General features: G+C 37.1%; 1 non-coding gene across 1 annotated transcript; it reads right to left on the bottom strand.

Moving 5' to 3' along the window:
• Positions 1-979: 979 nt before the first annotated feature.
• LOC119056588 (U6 spliceosomal RNA) lies at positions 980-1,086 on the bottom strand. The gene has a single exon (XR_005083913.2). It is a non-coding gene; the product is annotated as a U6 spliceosomal RNA (small nuclear RNA).
• Positions 1,087-6,381: the final 5,295 nt, after the last annotated feature.

The raw sequence follows: 6,381 nt of genomic DNA, 5'->3' as shown, positions 1-6,381 counted from the left end.
TGACCATGTGTCTCAAGTCCTTTAGATTCTATATTTCCCATGCTATTCTTGCCCCCCCATCTATTTTCTATATACTGTTTATACTGCTTATTTTCTATACCTTCTCCCCCTTCTCCTCCTCCCACTCCCCTGTTGCTAACCCTCCTTGAGATCTTCATTTCTATGTTTCCACTCCTGATCTAGTTGTCCTTTTAGTTTGCTTTTGTTTTAGGTGTGGTTGTTGATAACTGTGAGTTTGCTGTCCTTTCACTGTTCATGTTTCTTTAACTTCTTTTTCATAGATAAGTCCCTTTAGCATTTCATATAATAAGGGCTTGGTGATGATGAACTCCTTGAATTTGATCTTATCTGAGAAGCACTTTATCTGTCCTTCCATTCTAAATGAAAGTTTTGCTGGATAGAGCAATCTTGGTTGTAGGTCTTTGGATTTCATGACTTGGAATACCTCTTTCCAGCCCCTTCTTGCCTGGAAGGTCTCTTTTGAGAAATCCGCTGACAGTCTGATGGGGGCTCCTTTGTAGGTGACTGTCCCCTTAGCTCTTGCTGCTTCTAGGATTCTTTCCTTCATTTTAATCTTGGCTAATGTAATTATGATGTGCCTTGGTATGTTCCTTCTTGGGTCCAACTTCTTTGGGACTCTCTGAGCTTCCTGGATTTCCTGGAAGTCTATTTCCTTTGCCTGATTGGAGAAATTCTCCTTTATTATTTGTTCAAATAAGTTTTCCACTGGTGGCTCTGCCTTTCCCCCTTCTGGTACCCCTATAATTCGGATGTTGGAGCATTTAAAGATGTCCTGGAGTTTCCTAAGACTCTCCTCATTTTTTTGAATTCTTGCTTCCTGACTCTTTTCTGTTTGGCCATTATTTGCTTTCTTCTGGTCCACTCCATTGATTTGAGTCCCAGTTTCCTTTTCATCACTATTGGTTTCCTGTGCAATTTCATTCATTTCAATTAGTTTCACCTTCATATATTTGTCTAAAAAAATATGGAACGCTTCACGAATTTGCGTGTCATTCTTGTGCAGGGGCCATGCTAATCTTCTCTGTATCATTACAATTTTAGTATATGTGCTGCCGAAGCGAGCACAAAACATTCTTTTTAAAACAAACTTTTCAATTCCCTTTTTTCTCCTTTGATGTCTCAGAGCCTAAATACCTGCTGGAGGTGTAGATGGGGGTGTTATTTTGACTCACAGAAGTATAAAATATCACAAATGGAAATTCTATTAGCAATTGCACATGCTTACATTTGCTTTTGGGGAAGTGGAAGGCTAGGGTGGAATGCTTGCTATATCAGAAAATACACTACCTAAAAACTGAAAATTCTAAAATTCCATTGTCACATTGAATATATAAATAATAGAGAACTTAAATCCAGAAGCATTCCATACTTGGTAAGTTCTGAACAATAAAATGTAGAAGAGGATACTTACTGCTCTTTTTAAAATAACTTATCTGTAAATAAATCATGTTGATGAATCGCATTGCAATAACTATCAAATAAAACATCTTAAACTATTGCACATGTACTTATGAACCAGTGTAGATGATGCTTCAAATACACATTCGGGACCATATAATATTAATGGTAGATCTAAAGGAAATAGCATTTGGCAAAAGCTAATGCAGTCTGACAAAGTTGAATCATGATGTGGACAAATTGAACTCATCTGAAGGCATTTTTGTTTCTGTAAATACACAGAAAAACATAAGTATGTTTTCATTAATTTATTCCAATCAGAAATAGTGCAAGTATCTCAACATATATAATCCTTCACTACTCTTTTTTACTACTAAATATTCTAGCTAAATTGATTTACTCATGTTCCCCCTTGCAAAATCCACCATGTTCCTCTACCCAGTATTGCCTTCTCCTCATTCTTTAACAATCCAAAAATATTTATTAAATACTTATGTGCTAAGCACTTTTTAACATGTTTAGAACACAGAATAAAGAAAAGACAAAAATTGTTAGCCTCATCCAACTTATTCTAGTTGGGGAGAGAGACAATAAAAACAAAAATCCTGACATCTTAAAACCAGAAATTCTATTTATTTTTACCTCATTTTATTTTGTTTTACCTCTATAAAAAATTCACAGTATTCTCTGCCTGTATAGCTGCCTGAAGACTCCATATAGCCACAGGACAGGCCTTCAGTTCTTACCTGCTACAATGTTGCAGAGACCTCTTTATTGCCTCTCAATAGTAGTAAAAATAAAAATATTATTACATAATACATAAGCTATGGCTCAAATACATATAGTTCAAAGTGCTTTCCATAAATTAATCTAGTACCTAGTGTGATCTTATGTGGTAGGTAGAAAAATATTTTTTTTCAGATGAGGAAACTGGACAGACACATTTAATAACTACACAAGATCATTCAACAAGAAAGTAGAAAATCCCATAATCTTAACCATACATGATATGCTGCCTCTGATGGTGTGCTGGTAAATGTTTGAAAACTGGCTTTTGTGGGGAGTTTAGCAGTATGGTTGATTTGTAGCATGTGTTAATTTCTTTTTTTCCCTTTTTTAATTGATTATGCCATTACATTTGTTCTATTTCCCCCTTCATTCCCCTCCACGCTGCACACCCCTCCCCCACCATTCCCCCCTTTAGTTCATGAAAAGGTGTCTCAAGTTCTTTAGATTCTGTATTTCCCCTACTATTCTTACCCTCCCCCTATCTATTTTCTATCTACTGTCTATGCTACTTATTTTCTGTACCTTCTCCTCCCTTCTCCTCCTCCCACTCCCCTGTTGCTAATCCTCCACGTGATCTTCATTTCTATGGTTCACTCCTGATCTAGCTGTCCTCTTAATTTGCTTTTGTTTTAGGTGTCGTTGTTGATAACTGTCATTTGCTGTCCTTTCACTGTTCATGTTTTTTAAACTTCTTTTTCTTAGGTAAGTCCATTTAACATTTCATATAATAAGAGCTTGGTGATGATGAACTCCTTGAATTTGATCTTATCTGAGAAGCACTTTAACTGTCCTTCCATTCTAAATGAAAGTTTTGCTGGATAGAGCAATCTTGGTTGTAGGTCTTTGGATTTCATGACTTGGAATACCTCTTTCCAGCCCCTTCTTGCCTGTAAGGTCTCTTTTGAGAAATCTGCTGACAGTCTGATGGGGACTCCTTTGTAGGTGACTGTCCCCTTATCTGTTGCTGCTTCTAGGATTCTCTCCTTCATTTGAATCTTGGCTAATGTAATGATGATGTGCCTTGATGTGTTCCTTCTTGGGTCCAACTTCTTTGGGACTCTCTGAGCTTCCTGGAGTTCCTGGAAGTCTATTTCTTTTGCCAGAACTGGGAAGTTCTCTTTTATTATTTGTTTAAATAACGTTTCCACTCGTGACTGTTCCTCTTCCCCTTCTGGTACCCCTATAATTTGAATGTTGGAACGTTTAAAGATGTCCTGGAGGTTCCTAACCCTCTCCTCGTTTTTTTTTAAATATTTTATTTATCTTTGGAAGGAGAGAGGGAGAGAAACATCAATGTATGGTTGCCTTTCGTTCATCCCCTGCTGGGAACTGGCCTGCAGGGAACTGGTCTGCAACCCAGGCATGTGCCCTGACTGGGAATCAAAGCGCGATTGTCTGGTTCGCAGTCTCCTCGTTTTTTTGAATTCTTGTTTCTTCATTCTTTTCTGTTTGGTCATTTTTTCCTTCCTTCTGGTCTACTCCCTTGATTTGAGTCCCAGTCTCCTTTCCATTCCTATTGCTTTCCTGTGCATTACCATTCATTTCAATTAGTTTAGCCTTCATATGTTCCTCTAATTTGTGACTGAAATCAACCAGTTCTGTGAGCATCCTGATCACCAGTGTTTTGAACTGTGCATCTGAAAGTTTGGCTCTTTCTTGATATCTTAGATTTATTGGCTCTGGGGCTCTGAGTTGTTCTTGAGCCATGTTTTTATCTGTTTGTGCCTGTCACGTATGAGGAGTAGAGCCTTAGTTTTTTACCAGGGTAGGGCCACCCAGGTCGCTGGTTTGTGACGTTGTATGTGGGGGCGGGGTCAGAGAGGGAGCAACAGAGCGACTCACCCAGTCCATCCCACCGCTTGCCCTTCCTGTTTATCTGAGCGGAAATGTGGGAGCCCGCCACCCTACGCCGTGCGGTCTCAATGCTTGCCTCTTCACTAGTTTATCTGCACGCAAATGCTTGACCAACCGCAGACAGCCAGCTGCGCCTCTTCCCTTTGTCTGCCCATAGCTAGCCCGCACCTGGGATCCGTGTCTTCGGCTGCTGGCTCACCACCCTGGTCGGGGATCTTTTCGGCCAACCCTCTCTGCTGCTGGCTTCGCCCCTCTTACCGTTTTAGCTGAGCATTTCCTTGTTTTCAGACTCCATATTGTCGATTTTCTGTGTGGTTTGATTATGTTTATTGTTGTTAAAACTTTGTTATTTTTAGATTTGGTTGTGCATGGATGCAAGGTGTTTCCACCTATGCCTCCATCTTGGCGGAAGTCTGACCTAGCATGTGTTAATTTCTGTTATGCTTTTCAAATTACCAATATAATGTTAAACATCTCACAAAATTCCTGAAAATATAGCAATTAGCTCTCACAAGAATGAGCAGATCCAAGTATAGTTATGTCTGCCTCCTAAAAATGAATATCTTGAGGAACATACCTTCCTTATACAAAATCAAACTTTTCAATCTTCCAAGGTCCAAAATGAAGAAAGTGTTTCCTAAAGGACACTTAATCTAGACAGGTTTAGTTTTGTCCACATTGATGACAAATCTTTAGGCATTTTAGCTTAATCACATTATGAAAGACCATTTTGTGTTGTTTTCAAATCCAAATACTGATTGATGCATGTCTCAAAAAAATATCTGGCTCCAGAAACAATAAGTCTCTTTAATAAATGGTATTGGGAAAGCCAAACTGCCACATGCAAACAAATGAGACTAAACCTTTATTTTACACCATATACAAAAGTCAACTGAAAATGGACTATAGAATTGAGCTTAAGACTTGAACTACACTATTTATAGAGGAAAACATAGGGAGTAAGCTTCTTGAAACAGTCTTGGAAATTATTGTTTGGATTTGAAACCAAAGCAAATGAAACAAAAACAAAAATAAAATAGTGGGACTGCATCAAACTGAAAAGCTTCTGCACAGTAAATAAAATCTGTAGATAATGAAAGGGCAACCCAGGGAATGGAAAAAATTGCAATTCATACATCTGATAAAGGGTTAATAGCCAAAAACACAGATAAAATTCATATAACTCAATAGCAACAAGCCAACGTGATTTCAAAAAATGGACAGAAGAACTTAATACACATTTATTCTAAAGAAGACATACAAATGACTGACAGATTGATTAAAAATGCTAAACAACACTAATCATCAGGAAAATGCAAATCAAAACCATAATGAGGTATCAGTTCATACCAGTTAGAATGGCTATAATCAAAAAGACAAGAGACCACAAGGATTGGCAAAGCTGTAGAGAAAAGGGAACCATGTGTATTCTGTGGGAATGTAAATTGGCTCATTCACTATGGAAAACATTATGTAGTTTCCTTAAAATATTAAAAATAAATCTACCATATGATATAGCACTCCCACTTCTGGATATATATCCAAAGGAAATGAAAACAGAAACTCAAAGTGATATCTGCTTTCCCAGGTATATAATTTGGTCATGAGAAAGAAAGAAATCCTGCTATTAGAGAAAATGTGGATGGGCCTTAAGGGCATTATGCTAAGTAAAATAAGTTAGAGAAAGACAAACAGTGTATGATATCACTTGTATGTGAAATCTAAAAAAAAAATGAACTTATGCAAACAAGTTAGAATGGCCAGAGAGGGTGGGAAAAATGAAGATTGATCAGAGTACAAACTTCCAATTATAAGGTGAATAGGTTCTTGGAATCTAATGTAAAACATGGTAATTATAGCTAATAATATTGCATTATATACTTCAATTTTGCTGAGAGATCTTAAATGTTTTCACCACAAATAAATGGTAATTATGTAATGTGATAGCAGTGTTAAACTAATGCTATGTTGTTAAACATTTTACTATATATCAATGTATCAAATCAACACATTATATATCTCAGACATAAAATGTTATATGGCAATTACCCATGTTTTTCTGTGCATAATGTGCTCCTGTGTATAATGCACACCCACAGTTTAGTACTACCAATATAAAATATGCATCCTTATATTTCCCTCAAAAATTTGGCCAAAAAACTGTGCATTATACTCAGTAAAATATGGTATATCTCAATATGCCTGGGAAAATACTATCAGCCTTCCAATGAAAATGTAACCCTCTTTTGTAATAAAGTACAAGGTCTGTCCAAAAAATGTCTAGCCATTGATAATATAACTAGAATGGTTTGTACTACA

This window comes from Artibeus jamaicensis, unplaced genomic scaffold, assembly GCF_021234435.1.
Source record: "Artibeus jamaicensis isolate MK-2021 breed Jamaican fruit bat unplaced genomic scaffold, CSHL_Jam_final contig_240, whole genome shotgun sequence".
NCBI classification, from domain to species: domain Eukaryota; kingdom Metazoa; phylum Chordata; class Mammalia; order Chiroptera; family Phyllostomidae; genus Artibeus; species Artibeus jamaicensis.
Note: the sequence above shows the minus strand (reverse complement) of the source record. Positions and strands in the feature narration are given on the sequence as shown.